Below are 23400 nucleotides of genomic sequence, written 5' to 3'. Positions count from 1 at the left end.
CCCATATTTTCAGATTTATATTTGTGTATGTAGTTCTTGAAATGCTCACTGATTTCTTCTATGAATAGGCTATAGGGTTGAGTGTCTCATTAAAGTGAATCTTTCAGGTCTCCTATGTGAGGGCTGCATAGTGTGGGGGAAGCTGAACCCAGAGATATATTGTTTTCTATGATTTTAATTAATACTTCAATGTAAATGCAGTTTAACTGCAACCAAACTCATAACACAACCTATGAGTCCTGCTTCCCCCGCCCACTTATAGAGAAAGCATGTGAGTCCTATCCCTGCCCATTCATAGAAAAAGCCTGTGAGTCCTATCCCTGCCCATTCATAGAAAAAGCCTGTGAGTCCTATCCCTGCCCATTCATAGAAAAAGCCTGTGAGTCCTGCTTCCCCCGCCCACTCATAGAGAAACCCTGTAAGTCCTGCTTCCCACAACCATTCATAGAAAAACCTGTAAGTCCTGCTTCCCACAACCACTCATATAGAAAGCCCACTCATAGAAGAAGCCTGAGTCCTGCTTCCGCCAACCATAGAGAATGCTAGTGTCATGCATCCTCCACTCACTAATAGAGAAAGTCCATGAGTCATGAGTCCCAAAATCTCATAGAGAGAGCCTGTGAGTCCTGCCTCCACTGCCCATTTATATAGAAAGTCAGGGAGTCCTGCTTCCATTGCCCAGTCATACAAAAAAAAGCATGTGACTCCTTCTTGACCCGTTTGTTCATAGAGAAAGCCTGTGAGTTCTGCTTCCCTTCTACACTCATAGAGACAGCCTGTGAGTCCTGCTTCCTCCCACTCATAGATACAATGATTGACAGGACTCACAGGCTTTCTCTATTAGTGGGCGGGGGAAGTAGGACTCATAGGCATTCTCTATGAGTAATCTAATAAAGTAGGACTCACAGGTTTCTTCTATTTATGGGAAGTAGAACTTATGTAAGGGCCATGTGAGTATCGATTTCTCCAGACCCACTGGCTTTGGGGCAGATAAAAAATAAAAATAAAAAAAATAATAGAAAATCCCTTTATGCCCTTTTATTGTGTGTGGTCTTCTGAGACCAATATGATTGCCTCTGCCTCTGTATTAATTACGTACAGTTTTAACAGTTTAAGCAGTTTCCAAGAATGAAGGTAATTTTTTTTGCAGAATGTATTTGTATAATGTCATAGTTATTCTGAGTATTTCCTATCACTTCCAACCAAATCCAAGTTGGTGAAATTGCTAATTTTTCTTATTCCTAACTCTAGATGGTTCTTATCAGAAAGTTATCTAGATTTGTTACATACAACATGGCTGGAAGTGTGCAGAAATACTCAGTATTACTGTGCATTGTACCAGGTTTATAGCAAAGAAGGCAAAGGAACGTACCATAGATTATTCTTTCCTTCATCTTGCAGGCAGCCATGTTATTGAAGGCACAGTGGAAGATGGGTATGAAGTTGATTTTCTACTTCCAGAGGTTGGATGATGTTTCTCTGCTGAACTTCCAGTAAAAAAAAAAAATCACAGGGTCCTTGTCTCGCCAAGGACATCTCAGATAGGACCTTGCTAGCGAAGGCTCTATCTCAGACTGCATTGCAGCTAGAGCTGTGATGTAGGTCATTTTTAAAGCTTTTTCCATCAGTTTAGACCATGTGACTGATGTACATGACGTCACTGGCCTAAGAAGAGGCCGCAGCCCACCGGAGTGCTGTGGCCTCTTCAAACAGCTGATCGGTGGGGGTGCTGGGAGCTGGATGCACACAGATAAGATAGGGATGACCTATCACCTAGGTGATGAATATAAAAATCTTAGAAAACCTCTTTTAAACAAAACCTGTATTGCAGCTCTAGCTGCGCTGTAGCCTGAGACAGAGCAGGTTGAAGTAGTTCCCCCTAAGTACTTTAGTGCAATGGCTAGAATGATAAAATATATTGTGAATCAGTGTCTTCTCTGCTATCTAGCCATTATAGTAGTCCATGGTGGGGGTTGGTCAATGGTGACAGATCTGTCATCTCTCCTGAAAAGTTTGTTTTAGCAACTACTAGTGTTCCCCATCAAATAACAATTCTGGGTCATTTTTTCTTATAACTGCGATCTGACATTCCTCTGTTATTCCTCCTAGAAATTTATGAATTCATTGAGAATTAAGTATTAACTTTTTTTTTGTCAAAATGGCATGTCTATACACAGTTTGGCACTGTTAGCACCGATCGCACAATGTCTGACTGTATAAGGACATCCCCCATCTGGTATCATCCAGTTGTCAAATTATGCTGGAGGACTGACAAAAGTAACACAAGATGTTGTTTGTGGGGCTGTTTAACCACGTCTTTGTTTAATTCAGTAATACAAGAGATACCATATTCATGCTTGTTTGAATAGGCTCGATCCCTATATGTTCAGGTTCCTGGGACGGTCTCAGGAAAACAAGGCTTTTGGTAGGTGAGCTATAGATTCAGTATAGATCCAGATTTAGGGCTCATGGACACAAACATATTTTTTTTTCTGTGTCCATTCAGGTTTTTTTTGCTGCCCGTATATGGAGCCATTCACTTCAATGCGGTTGCAAAAAAAGCGGAAATGACTCCATGCGCATTCTATGTCCGTTCCGCAATAAAATAGAACATGTTCTATTATTGCCCGCATTACGGACAAGGATAGGACTGTTCTATTAGGGGCCAGCTGTTCCGTTCTATACCGGCCGGTATCTGTGTTTTGCAGGTTCCACAATTTACGGACCGCAAAACATGAGGTGCATGAGCCCTTACAGTACATTCATTGCTGTGTGGTGAAAATACATGTGCGTATGTTTGTATGCTTTTTTGTCTATACATTAAAAGATTTACCAAAGTCTCAAATGTAGTTGATTTTCACAATATTACGCAGAGTGCAATGAATATCTGACATTGCAAATCCTATAAATCTAGATGCACATTCTCCTTCTCCAAATACATGACCATACTTAATATACAGCAGTACTGAGTATGTCAGCACACTTCAGGAAGCCCGATATCGCTAAACGATTATATCCATTTACTTGGTAGCCCATGCATTGTAAATTGCCAATGAAGTCGGTATTTTTTTGAAGCGCGTGGTGCAAACACCATGTATTGGTAGATATTCAATTACTATAAACGATACAATGTGACCTGTAGCCAGGGATACGTGGCCAGTGTTAGTGAATAGGTTCAGGGGTGCACATAGAAAACAATGTAAATAAGGAAATGTCCTTGCATTGGTTCTAGAACTCTATGGGCTCAGTCCTTGTTAATCTCCCTTCTTTTCATGCTTTTCATGCAATTAAGGTGACCCTGAATCCTTCTTCAAAGGGAGCCTGTCCCACTGACCCCCGGTGTCTGCAGGCGGCAGGTTATAGAGCAGGAGGAACTGAGCAGATTGATTTTGAAGGAACGATTCAGTATAGCTTGTATTTCCTTCATTAACATCTCTGCTCTTTTATGCTCGAGTCCAGCGGGTTGTCCTATCCGTGATTGACAGCTAGCTTGTATTTCCTTCAATAACTTCCTTCCATAAAGAGGTTTTCCGAGACGTAAAGACTCCTCTGGATAGGTCATCAGTATCTGATCAGTGGTGGTCGGACACCCGGGTCACCTGCTGAACATCTGTCTCGCTGCTTTCCCTAGGCCTAGTGCCAACGCGTTCATCGCCTAGGCGCAGCTCAGCTCCATAGAAGTGAGTGGGTGTGAGATGCAATACCAAACACAACCACTATACAATGTATGGCACTGTTTTTGGTGAGCTCACAGGAGCGCCAGTGCCTTCTCAAACAGCTGTTTCCGACACCTGGGACCCTCACCGATCCAGAGGATAGGTCATCAGTACTTATGTCTCGGAAAACCCTTTTAAGGAAGGAAGTTATTGAAGGAAAGTTGTATCTCGGAAAACCCTTATAACTTATATTTCCTTCATTTATATCTCTGCTCTTTCATGCTTAGTAGTCCAGTGGGCGGTGCTATCTGTGATTGACAGCTATCTTTGTATGCACAGTCACACAGCTGTCAGCTGTCAATCACTGATAGGACCACCCACCGGATTCCTAAGCATAGTACGAGTGAATAAAATACTATATATCAATCTGCTCAGCTTTTCCTGCTCTATAACATGCTGCCTGAAGACTGGACGGCATGTAAAGTGTAACAGGTTCCCTTTAATAAAACTGGGATGCTTGTAGTGAAGAGGAGCCCCAGCAAGGTCTGAATGTCCCACAAGTCCACTTATAGCCACCACATCAATGTTCTGCTGTTTTAGGTCCAATATTCTTGCCAATTCATTTCTAATTATATCTGTATAGCAGAGCTCTAAGGCTGCATAGGCACAGTGATGCAGAAGAGGACGGGGGCTTCCTGCAGTCACCACTGGTGGAACTCAGGAACTTTTTATACTTTGAGCTGAGTAAGAAAATAGTATGCATTAAAGGGGTTTTCCAGAATTAAACTACTGATGACCTACCCTTAGCATAGGTCATCAATATCAGATCGGGAGCTGGGCACAGAACTGCACCGCCCTGTACCCTGTGTAGTGGTTATTGCAGCACTGCACCCATTCAAGTGACTCTGAGGAGCGCCGCAGTGACCAGGCGCTACATCCGGTGTAAGGAAAAGTCGTCAATAGTTAAGTCCCTGAAAACCCCTTTGAAGGGGGTTGTCCAAGATAATTAAAAATCCTACTAATACTCCCAAATGCTGTAAAAAAAATTACGCACCATTTTCTGCCTCGACAGTCCTTTTCTCGCCGTCTTTTTACAGACCGCAGGTATACGGCATCATGTAACCGTCAAAGCCAATCCCTGCTCCCCTAAAGCTGAAGACAGAGATTGGCTGCAGCAGTCTTCATAAGGGTCCATTCACACGTCCGCAACGTGTTTTGCGGATCCACGGAGCCGCGGATCCGCAAAACACAGACAGCAGCAATGTGCGTTCCGCATTTTGCGGACCGCACATTGCCGGCACTATAGAATATGCCTATTCTTGTCCGCAAAAGCGGACAAGAATAGGACGTGTTCTATTTTTTTCGGGAACGGAATTGCGGACCCGGAAGTGCGGGTCCACAATTCCGTGTCCGGGCAGCACATCGTGCTGCCCCATAGGAATGAATGGGTCCGCAATTCCGTTCCGCAAAATGTGGAACGAAATTGCGGACGTGTGAATGGACCCTTACAGTCTGTAGCCAGACAGCAGGACCGGACCGGGGGTGCAGCGAAAGATGTATGTGTTTCATTTTCTACTGCATTTGCGGGACTATAAGTGAACTTTTTAAGTATCCTTTAAGCTCCTAAGCTCCCTCTAGTGGTGGCTCATATCCTATAATTGTCTATGTTGGGGATTTGGAGCTCTGAAAATCAAAGCTCAGAATGAATCCATGTACCCTGTTTTTGACCCTCATTATGGGACAGGATAGGGAGGATGCCCGTCTATAGCCTGTGTGTGCGGACATATTCTGCGTCAGAAGCAGCGTCATGTCATATGACATCAGAGGCACTTACAGACACCGTCAAGGCACCGCTGTGAAAATTAGGCTGTAGCCAATTGTGTGAGCCCTTCATGGTTATAGATGCGGGTGAACTTTGCTAATATGTAAACGGCCGACATTTCTCTAAGAAAGAAGCCATATACTCACAAATCCGACTGCACCGTGGAGCAGGACCAGTGTCAGGAGGCAGAGATGCATCTTCATTTGGGATAAACCGACAGTGCTCTGTGCCCACAATGCTGGGAGTTATATAGGTGGATGCTGAGCCCCCAGCGCACTCTGACCCCCTCCCCCTGCTCTCTTGCAGCTATGTTATCTTGATCCTAAAATGATGTTCTTGGGATGATTACAGGGTGTAGTAAGCCGTATCAATGACCTGTTTGTAGAAAGCAGGATTACGGGTGTATGGTGACAAGTGTCGGGGATTATAGCACCTAATGTCATGGTCCTATAAGTACTGCATTATAGCCCCATTGTGCTTTACGTTGTCATATTCACGTATTTTGCATACAGGGGATTAGGTTTGTGGTCATTAGTTTTTTTACTTGTACCAATTTACGGTACATTTTGCATTGCATTTACGCTCCGTACAACGTTGGTGTTTTAAAGACCCCTAAACTGGCCCCTGTAGCAGTTTATGGGGCACTACCTGTCCCTACTGCACGCCTCTGAATACTTTTGTAGTTGCATGTAATTATGAATTTAGCATAGCCGCTGAGCTATTCACTGAAATCTATCTGTAGAGCGCCACCTGATGTTTGCCCTTTTTCTACTTTCTCTGTCCTGCTCACTGAGGTTGACACACATGCTCAGGTCCATCCTTCAACTGCCACCAGCTGTAGCAGAAGGGACACATCCCCTGAGAAAGGACACACCCACTGAGCTGCCAGCTTGAAATAAATCTAGAAGAACAATTGGAGTAATGAATGGGGAGATCTCTGGATCCATGTGAGGTACAGGGCTGGTTCTAGCTTTGTTAAAAAGAGACTGTCGTGTACTATATGAGGTCTGATTTGGGACTGTTGGCAGGTATGTGCATATCACTAGGTATGATCAGAGCAGGATTGACCTCCAGGATCTCCATCAGTCCAGAGAAGGGTGCAGCATTATGTCACCTTTAGGCCTCATGCACACGGCCGTTGTTTTGGCCAAAACGGCGGCTCGTATGCGGACCCATTCACTTCAATGGGGCCGCAAAAGATGCGGACAGCCCTCCGTGTGCTGTCCGCATCCGTTGCTCCATTCCGTGGCCCCGCCAAAAAAATATAACATGTCCTATTCTTGTCCACGCTTTGCGGACAAGAATAGGCATTTATATTGAAGGCTGTCCGTGCCGTTCCGCAAATTGCAGAACGCGCACGGACGCCATCCGTGTTTTGCGGATCTGCGATTTGCGGACCGTAAAACACACCACGGTCGTGTGCATGCGGCCTTACTGTTTTACCCTGCACAGCTCCATTGAAGTGATTGGGATAATATAGAAAAGGATTCAGCTGTAAATTAGCACTGTGACCCCTTTATATTCAGGATAGGTGGTGGTCCCAAGGGTCATACCCCTCAGTGATCATACGGTGATGTCGTATCTCACTGCATCCCCTACCACTTGCTTCCCACCAAGTTAGACTTTCCTGAAAGCCACCATTTTGGAGATTTAGGACCTAGGTTCTTAAAGGGGTTATCTCATGATTAATGTAAAAAATGAAAATCAGACATCATATAGGACATGACAATCTCTTCCTAACAGCTAGAACCGGCCCTGGACCTGACATGGATCCAGAGATCTCCACATTCATTGTTCCAGTTGCTCAGTTAGATTTGTTCAAGTTGGCAGTTCAAGAGTTGTGTCCTTCCTTAGGGTGTGTCCTTTCTGCAGCAGCTGTCACAGCTTCTAACAGAAGACAGGGCGGTAGCAGTAGAAGGATGCAACTGAGCATGTGCGTCCACCTCAGCAAGGTAGACAGAGAAATAAGGAAAAGAACAAACAGCAGATGGCGCTATGCAGATAGATTTTATTGAATAACCAAGTGGGTAGGCTAAATAATTAATTACATGCAATTGCAAAAGTATTCACATCCCGGAGCTGGTTTTAAAAAAGTAGAATATTTTTCATGGGACAACCCCCTTAACCTGTGGTCTGTGGACTGGCATGGTGGCTGTGTTTTTTTTCCATTGAATTAATGAATGCACCCTGCAAAGCCAGATGGTCATTCGACAGTCGCGCTTGAACAGCATATCGCCTGTTTTAGACAGAGGGGGGGGGGGAACTAGGGTGATTGATGAGCTGAGCAATGTATGCACAAATTTAGTAAAAAATAGGCATAGACCATAGGCAGACAGCTCAGCCTGAGTGCTGCAAACACAAAACGGTTGCATATTTTTAATAATTCATTATGATGACACCTCAATTGTGGCCAATTTACCACCGAAAAACAATAGATTCTTTTGCAACATTTTTTTCTGAATACTGTCCAGTTTGTTCATAATCTGTCTTCTCTTTCTGTCTCTGTTCTATCTCTCTTCCTAGAATTCCCTAAATCCATGATACATTAGCCGGGTGTATTCTGTAACATAATTCCTCTGCAGCAGACCAAACATCCCATTGTTCGGTGGTTATATAACGGTGATTAGCCGGGAAATATTGAGACATTTAGCAGGAAATCACCGCCTGTTTATATCATGAACTGGAGAATATGACACCTAATATGAGCACAATCTGTACTCACACATCTCAGATGTGTACGTTAAGTCTGCTGAGGTCATGTACTTCCCTTTAGGCCCTATCCATAGGACCGTATTTTTCATATGCGTGCTATATGCATTTTTTATCGATTAAACACTGACACATTCATTTCTATGGGCCATTGCACACACCTATATTTTTGCAGATCCATGGTTTGCGAAGCATGTGTGAATGTGCAGCAAGCCCTGCAGAGAATGGGAGTGATAGTGGCCCTGATGAAGGAATATGGAGGCAGGTTGGATGGCTGCAATTTAGCATTTGTATTGTACTGACCTAGTAGTAGTCTGGGTGATGGGTGTCTTAGCCGTAGTCCCTCACCTTACAGCAGTGTCTTTTAATGCTGATAGTAGCTGCTTACTCTCCTGTCTGTCTTCTCAAGGATTTACTTGAGGCTGTATTTATTCTTTTTGGAGAATCCTTCTTAGGAGCAGGAGTTCAGCAGTGTGCTTCCTCTCCTCATTCAGGTTGCTCTGGAACTCCCCCTCTTGGCAGGAAGTAGGACCAGCTCACTCGTATCACGAGAGGAGAAACAGGGTGGTTAGCCCCGTTCCTTGCCAACCATAGCTCTCCATTCCTTACTGGTACAAACAGCCAGATACATATAAAATACATAACAATATACGATTGTAGTTGGAGTCATGCTCATGGTCTTGTGTATGAGACCTAAATCTACAAAGTTTCTCGACTGTACAAACATAACTCTGTAAAGCTATACGGACATCTACAGTAGATTTTAAATAAAGCCATGCCTTTTCGTGCTCATACGCTGTCAATTGCTGTCGACTACATGTGTTGTTAGTGGGGAGAGGGGAGTAAAAAAACAAAAGGATCAGGCGTAAAATTTAGCAATCCTTCCTTCTCCGAACATCATCTTGGGGGTGAGTGCAGATGTACGTGTCCACATAAGATAGTCGGCCAGTCCAGCTGAAATCAGCTTGTTTGAACACATTATCTCTTGAGTATATGGAGGTCTTAGAGGTGTACTACAGCCCTATAAAGGAAGCTGTGCCGTGGCCTGCAAATGGGTAAAAAAAGTTTATAGTGACCTCACCAATCCCCCTCAGTTTCTGATGGTGCCCGGTCCACATAGCGCTCGACTTCCTGTTGTTGTCTTGACACAGCAGGAAATGGTTGGGAATGCTGGTCAGCCAATCAGTGGCTGAGGCAAGTCATTGTTGCAGCCAGTGATTGGCTGAGTGGCATTTCGAGCCATTTCCTGCTGTGTCGAGATAGGAGCAGAGCGTCTGCTGTAGCTTCTCTGTTTGAATCAGTCCCAGAGCTGAGTCACCTGATTCTCATACAATATGTCCTCTGAACAGATCATTTTCCTCCTCAAAAATTGAAATACTATGATGTTTTCAGGTGGTGACTTGGATGACAGGAGTTTGTGTAAGGCCTCATGCACACGGCCGTTGTTTTGGTCCGCATCCAAGCCGCAGTTTTGGCGGCTCGGATGCGGACCCATTCACTTTAATGGGGGCTGCAAAAGATGCGGACAGCACTCCGTGTGCTGTCCGCATCCGTTGCTCCGTTCCGTGGTCCGCAAAAAAAATATAACCTGTCCTATTTTTGTCCGTGTTTGGCGGACAAGAATAGGCAGTTATATCAATGGCTGTCCGTGCCGTTCCGCAAATTGTGGAACGCACACGGACGCCATCCGTGTTTTGCGGATCTGCAATTTGCGGACCGCAAAACACACAACGGTTGTGTGCATGAGGTCTAAGGGCTCATTCACACAAACGTTTTTTGCATTCCGTATACGGGCCATTTTTTGCGTTCCGTATACAGAACCATTCATTTCAATGGTTCCGCAAAAGAAACGGAATGTACTCTGTATGCATTCCATTTCCATATTTCCGTTTTTTCATTCCGTTGAAGGATAGAACATGTCCTATTATTGCCCACAAAAAGTAAATGGGTCTGCAAAAAAAGGAACACATACAGAATGTACTCCGTACGTCTTCCGTGCCCGTTCTGTTTTTGCGGAACCATCTATTGAAATGTTATGCCTAGCCCAATTTTTTCTATGTACCGTATTTTTCGTCCTATAAGACGCACCGGCCCATAAGACGCACCTAGGTTTTAGAGGAGGACAATAAGAAAAAATATATTTTGAACCAAAAGTTGTGCTTTTGGTGGGTTTTGATCTAATGGTGGTCTGTGGATGACACTATTATGGGGGATCTTTGGATGGCACTGTTATGGGGATCTGTGGATGGCACTGTTATGGAGGGATCTGTGGATGGCACTGTTATGGAGGGATCTGTGGATGGCACTGTTATGGGGGGATCTGTGGATGACACATATATAGCATCTTATATCAAATGATAGTGTTGTCCATTATGATATGTGGGGTAAATATGGACATGTGGCTGTGATGTATAAGGAGATAGTGATCACACTGGTGCGATTGGAGAGCGTTAGAGACCAAAGACTACTGGGGAGGTGATCCAGTGCTAGTGGATTTTCTGCTTATTATTTCTATATTGTTATCCACAATATGTAGGATTAAATGTTAAGATCATGTGTTTAATATTAATATTCCTAGCAGATCGTGTTACTTTTCTAGAGAGGTGGTGCTACTGGATTTTCTATTTATTATTTATTAATTATTATATTTACAATATGTGAGATTAAATGTTGAATTCATGTGAAGTGAATGCATTTAGTATTAATGTTCCTAGAAGATCAATATGTTATATGTTTCACGTTACTCATATTCACCTTCTTGTCTTTTTATCCAGGTTCAAATGTGGAGGACTAGTGATGTAGAGGTTAGTGGAGAAGGTATGGACGGGAGCCTGCCCAGGAGGGGAGATCGAGATGCTGGTAGACAGCCTGACCTCGATGTCCCATCCCAGATTGGCACCCGCCCCAGAGTATCTACAGGAAACCGAAAATCTCCAATTCCGCATTGAGGCCAGCTGGAATCAAGGTATCAAATTCAAAAATTCTTCTTGATTCGATTCTGGACATGTTCATTATGTGATTGCCACCTCTCCAATGTCTTCGGACCTTTTCGAGGGCCCCAAATTTTAGAGTAGAGGGATCACTGAGTTGTGATGATCTTTATAATGTCTGGACACTGAATGTAGATCGAACCCTTTCCTGATATTGGCCATGTGTTCTGCGATCCTCTTTTTCAGGGGACGTTTCGTGCGTCCCACATATTGTTTATAGCATGGGCATTCCATTATATAGATAACGTCAGTAGAGTCGCAGGTGAGGGCATCTTTGATTTGAAATTTGTATGTGTTGTGTATGTGTGAGTGGATGCAATCTCCGTTGTTTTCTTCGCGAAAAATGTTGTATTGCAATTGTTACATTTACCACATCTATGGAAGCCCTTGGATGTGAGCCAATTGGATGCATTAGATGGGACTTTTAAATTTCTCTTGGTTGTAGTTGCTACCTTCAGGCCTAAATTTGCCGCTTTAGTGTAGGTTATCTGTGGCTTTTTGGTTAGGATGGGTCCAATTGTTTTGTCTTTCAGGAGATGGGACCAGTGTCTGTTAATTATTGTCTCAATTGTTTTGTGGTGGGCATGAAATGGTAGGATAATGCGAAGTGTGTCTTCTTGTCTTGGTGGTTTGTCACTGGGTGTAAAGAAATATCTCCTGTCCATGGATCTCACTTTTTCTAAAGAGTCGATGTGGTAAGCTTTATTTAAAAATTCTTGTTTTAGTTTTGTGGCCTCGAATTCAAATTGGTCATTATTTGTACAGTTACGTTTTAACCTTCTGAACTGGCTTGTAGGGATATTGATTAGCCACCTAGGGAGGTGGCAGCTGGTGTATAGAAGGTAACTATTTTTCATTACTCGTTTTTGATTGAAGTTTAACATTTTAACTTATTGTTGTCTACGTAGATTGATAAATCTAAAAATTCTACATTGGTTCTACTGGTATTGATAGTGAATCTTAAATTTCTGTCGTTAATGTTGATTCCCTGTATAGGTGTTGAGGGAGTCTTCCGTACCCTGCCAAATGAACAATACATCATCAATGAATCTTCTCCATAGTATTAGATTACTTCCCAAATGTGGTTAGATGACATCTTCCTTCCACTGGGCCATAAAAATGTGGATTTCCTCCAGGTGTGGGAGGAAACTGGTGTATTTGGAGGAAACCAACGTAAACATGGCAAGAACATACAAAATCAATGCAGATGTTGCACATGGTTGTCTTTGAACCTTGAACCTTGGACCCCAGTGCTGCAAGGTACCAGTGCTAACCACTGAGCCACTATGCTGCCTATTACAACATGTGGGTATTAATGGGGCACTCTCACTGTTTTGAGGGCAAGAAGAGGCATTTTCGCCTAGTAACTTAGTAAGGGCACTAAGTGAGCACATTTACTTAATGAGGACACTACCAATGTATGGAGGACACTAAGAAGGTACATTTACTAAGTAGGGGTGTAAAGGGGATCACTTGCTAAATTGGGGGCACTACTGCTGACTAATACATAATTAGATTTTTAGCTCCACTGGGGGCAGCAAGTGGTGAAACTGTAAAGTGCTAAGGAATATGTTGGCACCATGCAAGAAACTAAAATAAGTAACAGTGTACTGTAAGCAAGCCCAAAAACAGTAAAAGTCTCCTTTAGTGCCCCGCCATAGCCATAATGCCTCTTAAGTATGCTCCAAACTAGTGAAAGAGATGTTTGTGAAGGTTCTATTTCATCCAGGTCATGGTATATCAGTAGTAACAGGTCAGAACAACTGGACTTGTAATTTTTCTTGAAGACATTTCGCTAGTCATCCAACAGTTTTTCTCAGGATAACGTGTACCAAAAATCTCTGGCATTCAATACTGTTGACTCATGCACCAGTCACTGATTCATGCTGACTGAAGCATGAGTCACCAGTATTTAGTGACGGAGATTCTTTGTGTAAGTTGTGAGAGCGAGAGAAATAAGAGAATGTAAATGAATGGACCGAAGCTCACTGCATTTGCTTGCTTAAAATTTTATTTAATTAGCCTGACAGATGAAATGGTTCCATAGAAGAAAACAGGCATATAAAGGCTTAGCATTTTCAGATGTGTGGCTCTTGATCTATACGAGTTAGTTAAATCACATGAAAAAGGTTGTCCACATATGAACACATTTTTTAGTTCACAGATAATTTAGGCCTATTTCCCACTGACGGCATAGTTCCGGCAGGTTGTTCCAGCAGAGAGTAGCCTGCCGGACCTATCTGCATCCAATATTGTCAGATGTTCCTGAAATGCCCACCGGCCCCGTTGACTATAATGGATGATCCGACCACTATCTGGCATATATGCCGTGATTCGACTGGACAAATATGGCTGTGTGCCAGAACTATGCTGGCAGTGTGAAACAAGCCTTACATGAAAAATCAAGTCGCTTTGTAAGTACATTACAGATGTGCCCTTGTGTGTTGTCATTTTTGTAGAACATTGACAAAATGGGGGTGTAATACATACAAAGATTTCCATTTTAAAATCTCATCTTTGCCCCTGAATTATTATCTTGTACTGATGCTGTGTTATAGCCTGTATTATACTCAAGAGCTGCATTTGCAATTCTGCTGGCTCAATTGCTGGCTGAACATGCTTATTAAAAGATACACTCCTACTGGTTCTACTAAGCCAGGCATGGCCAATCTGCGGCTCTCCAGCTTTTGTAAAACTACAACTCCCACCATGCCCTGCTGTAGGATGATAGCTGTAGGCAGTCTGGGCATGGTGGGATTTGTAGTTTGGCAACAGCTGGAGAGCCTCAGGTTGGCCATCCCTGTACTAAGCTCTTAAAATGCAGTAGGATGTCTCATTTTCCAGATATCACATTACTGTACAATGTCTAGTGTGAAGCAGACACATCCCACAACAGAAATTGCCAGTGCAAGCTCTTTGTAGACACTGAGCAAGGGGGCTATGCTTGTCATTTACCACCAGTAAAGTATGACTATGCATTTGGAAAGAGATTTGGTGACTTTTTGTGTAGATTAATTCCATGTAAACTGTAAAATAATGCTCAAAGACAAACTCACAATATTAGAATCTAAGCTGCAAAGGTGTTGTGTGAGGCCTAAAAAAAATTAGAGGTGGTCGGGCATGGTCTCAATTAGAGATGAGCGAATCGAATCCCACAAAGTGGAATTCGATCAGAATTTCAGGATAAATTCGATTCGCCTCGAAGCCGAATTTCCTTGTGCTTCGTGTTAGCGAATCGATTTAACCTGAAATAGTGTAAAAAACAAAAATTCATACTTACCTCCTCCATTTGCTTGCGACGGGCCGCCAGCCGCCATCTTGATTAAAGATCGTGGCTGAAATCACGTGCGTGGTGACGTATGAGGTCACCACGCCGGCCGGCGTGATGAAGTGATCTCGCGCCGTGTGAGATTTCGCTCCAGATCTTCAAGCAAGATGGCAGCAGCCGGCCCTTCTCGAGCAAATAGAGGCGGTAAGTTTGATAAAAAAATTTAAATGTTAATTTCACACTCATGTATGAACGCGGCATCTGAGGAATACAATGACAGGGGGCGGCGCTATCGCAGCTCCCTCTCATTGCACTCGCTACTTACAAAAAATGCTCTTCGTGATGAAGTAATTCGTCACAAAGCAAATTTTTTTTTAAAAATTGGCGAATCAGCCGAATCGAACTTTTCATAAATTCGCTCATCTCTAGTCTCAATATAAAAAATAAATAAATCACCAGTCATCTGGACGGAGCGCCTCGTTGTCACCGTTGTGGCTCCCGCCACCTGCCACTTCAGGCCCCACTTTAGCGGTCATGAGCCGTTACTGCACACATCACTGCGGAAGCCATTGATTGTCCGTCGGCATTGACATGCATGTAGACAGCGAGGACGGCAACCATGGTGCTAGGATGCTACGAGCAGGTGAGTGGTGTTTTTTTTCCTTACTTTTAAGACCATACCCGGCCACCTCTGAATTTTTTTTTTAGTTCTCAGACAACTGCTTTAAGAATAGATGAAAGATTAGTCATCATTAAGAGTCATAATTCAGTGTTCATTCAGGTAGAGTTCCTGTTTTCCCTAGGACAGTCTTAAAGGCTATGTCCACCTGTATTTTCCATTTTTTGGTTTCTTTTTTTGTCTTCAATGCATGAAAATTTGTAAAAGAATCAACTTTTCTAATAGTCTTCAGTTCTTCCCAACATTTTGTGCATACAGATCCCATGCAGATCTATTCAACTCCATGGTAAGAGACTGCAAACAATCCCTGTTTAGGCTTATCCCCCGGTCATACTACGTTCTATCTCGTCTTTACTACATGCTAGCATACGATGGCTATGTTAGAAAGAAAGTGGGGAACAGACAGACGGTAGTACGACTGCAAGATTGGATTCATTTATTGTATGTTTATTCTAATCTCCAGAACATTAGTTTACTTACACAGTTAGGACAATATTGGGGTATAGGATGGTTTCATAGTTGTCCTGCTTTTGACCAGGTGTCCTCAATGTCCTAGTGGGAAACATGGAAGACCTATTCTGCAATGAACACTCTGTGGAGGTGTGGACTCATATGGTTATATTCGAGCCTTATCTTTTTGAGGAGGTGCAAAAAAGAGGTCGTAGTTGACCAAGTAGCCATCATTGTACATGTAGAGCTTATGATTGTTGGGATTGTAGGACAGACTCTGCACTTTCTCCTTTGGTTTTTCCAGAGGAATGCTCAGCCACCCTTCCTTCTGAGTTTTTGTATCATACATGTAAATATCTCTTCTCTTCTTGTGCTGATGGCTCTAGTAACGTACAAGACACCACACACCATGAATGCGTTGGTGACTGCTGGCTTGTACTGGGCAGTGGTCCAGGTCTGTTTTACTGCAAGAGATATGGGATCTATTTTACTGATAACAATATTTCCAGCATTTGCTTCAGTAGAATAAATTGCCCATAAGCCTTCTTCATCACCGGCCATGTCAATGTCTTGGTACGCTGAGGACGAGTAGGAGAACCGATTGTTGTAAGCAGCATTAGGGAGAGTTACTGAGAGTTCCAATATAGCGGCATGTGGATTGTATCTGCATATGTTTTGATTGTTGTAGCAGTTATAGTACATTTTGCTATTAAACATAATCAATCCGCTACCTTGTCCAGATTGTGATGTACTGATGCCTCTGGCAATGGCATGTTGATAAATCAGGAGATCATTATATTTATTGTAGATGTGTAAACCATTCATTAACCTTGCATCTGTACTAAGAGGAGCCACCCACTGAATATCCTGATTAGATCCTGCCATTGAATCTGCTCCCATCCACCATATAGGTAGCCGGGTCCTCCATAATTCAGTTGTACTACAAATGGTTTACTGATGTTTGTAATCGATCCATGTTCACAGGTACCTGCATGATAAAAAAAAAAAATATATTATTTTGAAGCATTATCAGTAACAACTTCTGTTGTAGAATTTATGGTGATTAGAAATCCCTGAAATCCATATGTTAGAGAACTTGGCATAGTACAGTGGACAAGCTTGATGTTGTCTATTGGAAGAAAGCACCTACGCTTTCCTTCCTTTAAAGGGGTATTCTTCTTCTGGCCTAATGAATACAGAGGTTACATTAGTAGCAATCTCCATTCACTGCTATTGGACCTAATAAAACCTTCAGACATTCTTGAATGGAGAAGTATGTGCAGTCATCTACGCATTCTTTCTCGACCTGGTGGTGGTGGGTAGAGATGGCCTTGCGGTTCGCCCCGGTGGTCGTTTCGCGGCGAACTTTGCTTGTTCGCGGTTTGGCGAACAAGCAAACATATGGCGATGTCCGCCGGCGCCATATTATTTTGCATTGTTCCGAACGTTGACCCATGACACAACCATCAGGTGGTCCCTATTACGTTTTTACATAGATTCCTACGGTGGAAGGAATCAACTTGGGACGTGCACCCACAAACGGTATTGGAATAACTATTTGCAACTGGTGTGATATACATGTTGCCCCCCCCCCCAAAAAAAAAAAAATGATTGAGGGGTGTGATATACCTAGAATATACCTTCTACTATAGAAAGTAAACTGTCTGTCCCAAAAAAAAGTCGCCGCCTGGATTTAACTAAGCAAATAGTTATGAGCCTCCTCTTGGATAATTACTGCATGGGCGATTATCTTTCAGCTGGCAACAAGTTATTTAACCCCAACTGGTGCAATGAGCTGCTTCTCATTTCTTAAACAACCATGTCGAAAGACACATCTTGTGTATTTGTATTGTGCAGCAGTTGTATGCGTTTCTGCTGAGATACCGCAGCTAGAAGGACAAACGCTATTGGAATAACTAATTGCAACTGGTGTGATATACCTGTTGCCCCCCAAAAAAACTGATTAAGGGGTGAGATACACTGGCTTTCACCAAATATTGATTGAGGGGTTTGATATAATGGCTTCCAGCAAATACTCATTAAGGGGTTCTATATACCTGTTTCCACAAAATACTGATAGAGGGGATTGATATACCAGCTTCCACCAAATATTGATTGAGGCCTGCAATACACCGGCTTCCACCAAATGTTGATTAAGGGGTTTGATATACCAGCTTCCAGCAAATACTCATTATTGGGTTCTATATACCTGTTTCCACAAAATACTGATAGAGAGGATTGATATATCGGCTTCCACCAAATATTGATTGAGGCCTGAAATATACCTGCTTCCACAAATACTGCTCTTCTATAGGGACTTTGTCACAGGGTCACTTTGAAACTGACAGGCAGAGGAAGAGGCAGGCCATTCTGCAGGGGTGGTAGCGGTTGGACAGGTTCACCAGGCAGGAGCCTAAGTAGGAAGTTGGAGAAGATGCGTGTGATTACGTCAAAGGACGCACCAGAATTGATTGAGTGGCTCACTCAGCCTTCCACTTCTGCATCCTCCTCATCCTCTGTATCTTCACCCTCCTCACTCTCTGCTGTGTGCACCCCCAAAGACACCACTACCACCACCATAGCCCCTCCACTGGATTCAGAGGAATTATTTTCCCATCCTTTCCTAGACCTTACTAATGCAGAGCCATTCTTGGCATCAGATCAGGAAGAGGAGGTAGCACCGGCTGCCACCCAGTGGTCTGACGACAGTTCCCAGATCAGCCCAAGGAAGGTGGTCCCCGCTGTTGCTTCCTACTCCGAGATCTCTAATGTCAGTGGTGGTGAAGGTGACGTGTCGATGGATGTCACGTGGGTGCCCACATGAGAGGAAGAGGAGGGGAGTTCAGAGGGAGAGACAGAGCAGCAGATAGGGGGTAGAAGGAGGAGAAGCAGGCAGAGGAGGCAAAAAGCAGACTGCAAGTGTATCTGGAGCGAGCCATTCACCATGCACGATCACATCTGGCGCTCCCAGGACGCCGGAACATGGCTCCGCAGTGTGGGCTTTTTTTAACGTGTCAGCTGCTGACTATAGTGTTGCCATCTGCAGCCTGTGCTGTCAACGCATAAGTCGCGGTAAGTCCAACACTCACCTAGGGACGACCACTTTAAGAAGGCACCTGGCCTCCCATTACCGAGCCCAGTGGTAGCAACACTGTCAGATCCCAAAAAGCCACACTCCCGGCGCTCCATGTCCTGCCTCTTCTCCTTCTCCTCTCTCCTCCCATTTGTCCTCCACTCCACCTTCGACGTGCCAGTTGAGACGTTGCCATGCGTTGTGCTGCGGCTGTTGTGCCTGGAAGCCAATAGCCACACCGGTCCTGCACTGCTGATCAGTGGCTAACCCCGTTCAATTTGACAGTTGGTAAAGTGGTGTGCGACAATGGTGCCAATCTGATGAGCGCACTGAAACATTGCAAAATGACACACGTCATGCATGGCACACGTCCTGAACTTAGTCGTGCAGCAATTCGTTGCTAAATACCCCGGGGTCCAGGACGTCTTTCGGAAGGCCATCTCTGGCCATTTTAGAAGATCTTACACGGCCATGGCTCGCCTTGTCTGATTTGTGACAGCCCGACGCGCTGGAACTCCACCTTGTATATGCTTGATAGGCTGCTCCAGCAGCAACATACCGTTAACGACTACCTGTATGAATTCTGCAGCAGGACAGGTTCTGGGGAGCTTGGTTTCTTTTCACCGCGCCAGTGGCTGCTCATGCGCGATGCATGCAGACTTCTGCTGCCATTTCATGAGATCCCCAAACTGGTCAGTCGCAGCCAGGGCGCTATCAGTGATATTGTGCCTTAAGCCGTCAAGGAGCAGGAGCTGGAAGATGAGGAAGTCGCAATGCTGAATGAATTCCCAGGGGGGCTACTCCATCTGAGACAAGTCAGCAAGAGTCTGAAGAGGAGTCAGAGGAGGATGGTGCCTGGGGGGAGGAGGAGGAGCAAGAAGAGCAGGCTTTAATCTTTTCGGGGATCCCTGGTGTTGTCCGTGGATGTGGGGAGGAGACCAAGGACGAAATTCTCCTGGGCGATGAGCAGGAGCCAGGACGCTCCACTGCTTCCAATTTAGTGTAAATGGGGGCCTTCATGCTCCAGTGTTTGAAGAGGGACCACTGTATAAAAAGCATAAATGGCAAGGACCAGTACTGGTTACAAACACAAAATGGCGGACATGTTACCAGCATCACAGAGGGCTGTCACAATGCAGCATTTCCAGGCCTTGCTGCGAGAGATGCTGCATTCTGCTGTTGTGGGCGCTGGCAGAGGAATTTCCACCCACAGAGAAACAGTTGCGGGTACCAATCCTACCGCGCATGAAAGAAGAGGGCGGTTTGAAGATGTGTTGGTCACTTCGATATGAGATCATTCTTGCAGCCAACCCATCGACAGCCGCCCTCCAGATCCAGCCTCAGGGAACGCCTAGACCGACAGATGTCCGACTACATCGGGTTAACGGCCTATGTGGACGCTCTGAGAAGCGAGGAACCCCAGGACTACTGGATGTGCAAGCTTGACCTGTGGCCAGGGCTGCCACAATTTGCCATGGAACTCTTGGCTTGCCCCTTGTCAAATGTTATGTCTGAAAGGACGTTCAGCGCAGCAGGGGAAATCGTGACCGATAAGCGTACTCACTTAGCTCACGACAGTATGGACTACCTCACATTTCTAAAAATGAATGAGGTGTGGATCTCGGAGGAATTCAACAACTGTGACGACCACGTTTAATTGAATTTTCTCATGCCAGCCAACACATATCCGCCACCACCCAGAACAAAGAATGGTCCCTGTCTTATGTAAATACAGCGGCATAAAAGGCCTTTTCTGTCCGGTGAATGCCTAATGTTTGGGGCCTGTAGTCCACTGGCCTGCAGTAAAATTGGTATCCAATGACCATCTAATATACCTCCAGCCACATAATCACTTGATGTTTTCTGTCCGGTGAATGCCTAATTGTTAGGGCCTCGAAGGAATTCAACACCTGTGATGACCACGTGTTATTGAATTTCACCTATTATCATTTGGGGTTTATTCAAGAGGGGGGATTTCGTTAGACATGTTTTTAATCCAAATTTATATTTTTAGTTCTTTTAAACATATGTATTTGACATGTATTTGTACTGGCCTGCATTAAATTTGATATCCAATGACCAACTAATATACCTCCAGCCACATAATTACTTGATCTTTTCTGTACAGTGAATGCCTAATTATTGGGGCCTCGGAGGAATTCAACAACTGAGACGACAACGTGTTATCGAATTTCACCTATTATCATTTGGGGTTTATTCAAGAGGGGGGATTTCGTTAGACATGTTTTTAATCCAATTTTATATTTTTAGGTATTTAAACATGTATTTGACATGTATTTGTACTGGCCTGCAGTAAAATTGATATACAATGACTGTCTAATATACCTCCAGCCACATAATCACTTGATCTTTTTTGTCCGGTGAATGCCTAATGTTTGGGGCCTGTATTCCACTGGCCTGCAGTAAAATTGATGTCCAATAACCGTCTAATATACCTCCAGCCACATAATCACTTGATCTTTTCTGTACAGTGAATGCCTAATGTTTGGGGCCTGTACTCCAGTGGGCTACAGTAAAATTGTTATTCAGTGACCGCATAATGTACCTCGAACCACATAATCACAATTTATTTTAGTTCAGGTGAATGCCTGGCTTTGACTCTGGCTTGTTCTAATGTCATGTTCCCCGTATGCTTCCCATCTGTTAGGTCTGCAACCTGTGAGCTTGCACCTGTTTTCTGCTGTCTTAAAGGGGTTTTCTGGGTTCAGAGCTGAACCCAGACATATCCATTTTTACTCAGGCAGCCTCCCTGACTTAAGCATCGGAGCATGAACCGCTGATGCTCTCCTTTGCCATGCGCTGAATAGAGCAGGGCAAAAGCTTTTTAAGGAGTTCCGGTGAAGAAGGGCTCTCCTTAGGACTGCCACGGTGGCACTGATGGGCGGCTTTAGCGTTCCCTACCCTGTAAAATGGCTAGGGCAGTGTTAAAGCCAGCCCTTTAGAGCCAGTGACGTCACTGAACACACTGCTGGGCGGAAGCCTCCGGCCGGCAGTGTGTTGTGGTAAATGAAAGAGCCTTTGACCTGCGCGATCCTGCACAGGGCAATTGAGAGCATCGGAGCGTGAAATGCTCTGATGCTAACATTAGGCGGGCTGCCTGGGGGAAATTATGGGTATGTCCTGGTTCAGCTCTGAACCTGGACAACCCCTTTAATGTAACTTGGGCCCCTAGCAGCCAAGTTTAACTGGCCTTGTGATGGGCTCTGGTGAACACTTAGGTGTAGATTTAGATCTACTAACTGGATTGGTAAAGGAAGATAGGTAGCAGATGCAGAGTTTGCTGGACAGTGATCCTGTATTTCTTACCTCTGTACTCATAACATCTCCTTTACGATAATTGCCCCTTTCATTGACCTGTGTAAAGGGGCCTTTACATGGGACGATACATGGGCCAATGATCAGAAACATTTGTTATCAGCCTTATAATCTGGGCTTTAATTCATTGTAATAAAAAGTTATGAGAGTTTCTAAGACCTCTTGAAATAAAGAATATTGGTAAATTGTGTAACTCCTGTACAGGGCTGGCTCCAGGTATAAGTGCCTCTTGGTTGACAGAGTCACAGTGGCCACCATGTCAATCCAATTTTTGTCTTAAAAAACTTACAGCATAGTTACCCAGAATGCCGTGGACACCCCAAGCCTAGTGGGTCCTGGCATCTGCCCTGGTTCTGATGTTAGCCTCTACGTCTGCATTGGATTTAGGGTTCTGTATGTGACCACTATAAAGTGCTCCTGTCTTTAACTACTAAAACGGGTGAAGGCATTGCCACATAAAAAGCTAAATGTAAACTTAGCTTTACCAATCATATTACTTTGGCACCTTGACTAAAAGTGGCCATACACATGAGACAAAAGATCGCCAGAATTGCCGACTCTTATGTCTCTTGAAAAACTAGTTGCAATGGCTGATGACAGACTGTTATCTGCCACAATTGTAATTTGCTCCGCCGGAAAATTATGCCCAATGTTGGCTGAAACTGCATATTAATGGAATGATTGGCCAAATTCAGTTGATCATTTTCCATTGTGCCAGGGACCAGGGAGAGTTTTTTGAAACCTGACTTATTAGTCGGCCAGTTGGGATGTTGCTGGTGGGTCGTTCATACGAACGATCCCATGGGTGACTAATCATCTGCAATGTGGCCGATCGTCTCAAGTGTATGGCCAGCTTAAGGATTTTTTAACTCACCATAATTGCCTGGAGGAAGTGAAGGGTTTGGATGAGGTCTTGTTTGGTTCTTTTCACATTCCTCCAACCGTTTTTGCAAGGCTGCAATTTCCCTTCTGATCACTAGAACATTATTCTTGTCATAGATTTCCAGCTGGTTCACTATGATAGAAATGTTACGTATCTGCAACAGACAACACAATACACTGAAACCTATGCACACAGAACATGGTCACCTTGTCGTCACATGAAATTGTAAAGGGATAGTCTAAGTAATAATTTGGGTAAAAATGTCTCAAACTTAGAATTATTGTTCTAATTTTGTAATCTTTAAAACAGTTTGCTTTGGCAATCCGTGACAGAATCAGCTTTGGATTTTTACCATTTGCCGTGTAATCATTGCCTAACTGAATTTGTTATCTTAATTCCTACAATGAATTGAATGTAGCTGTATTTCTAACTGGAAGGGAAAACATAATGTATCCTAAAATCTGTATGATCAGGCAAGTAAAGAAAGTATTTTGAAAGTTTTTCAGTAGCTTGCAGCATGTAATATTGTAAATT

The 23400-nt window shown here is 43.9% G+C and overlaps 1 pseudogene; it reads right to left on the bottom strand.

Moving 5' to 3' along the window:
* Nucleotides 1–15740: 15740 nt before the first annotated feature.
* Nucleotides 15741–23236, bottom strand: LOC122946530 (annotated as a pseudogene).
* Between the last annotated feature and the right edge of the window lie 164 nt (nucleotides 23237–23400).

Source organism: Bufo gargarizans, chromosome 9 (genome assembly GCF_014858855.1).
Source record: "Bufo gargarizans isolate SCDJY-AF-19 chromosome 9, ASM1485885v1, whole genome shotgun sequence".
Classification (NCBI taxonomy): Eukaryota; Metazoa; Chordata; class Amphibia; order Anura; family Bufonidae; genus Bufo; species Bufo gargarizans.
This window is presented reverse-complemented; position numbering and strand designations above follow the sequence as displayed.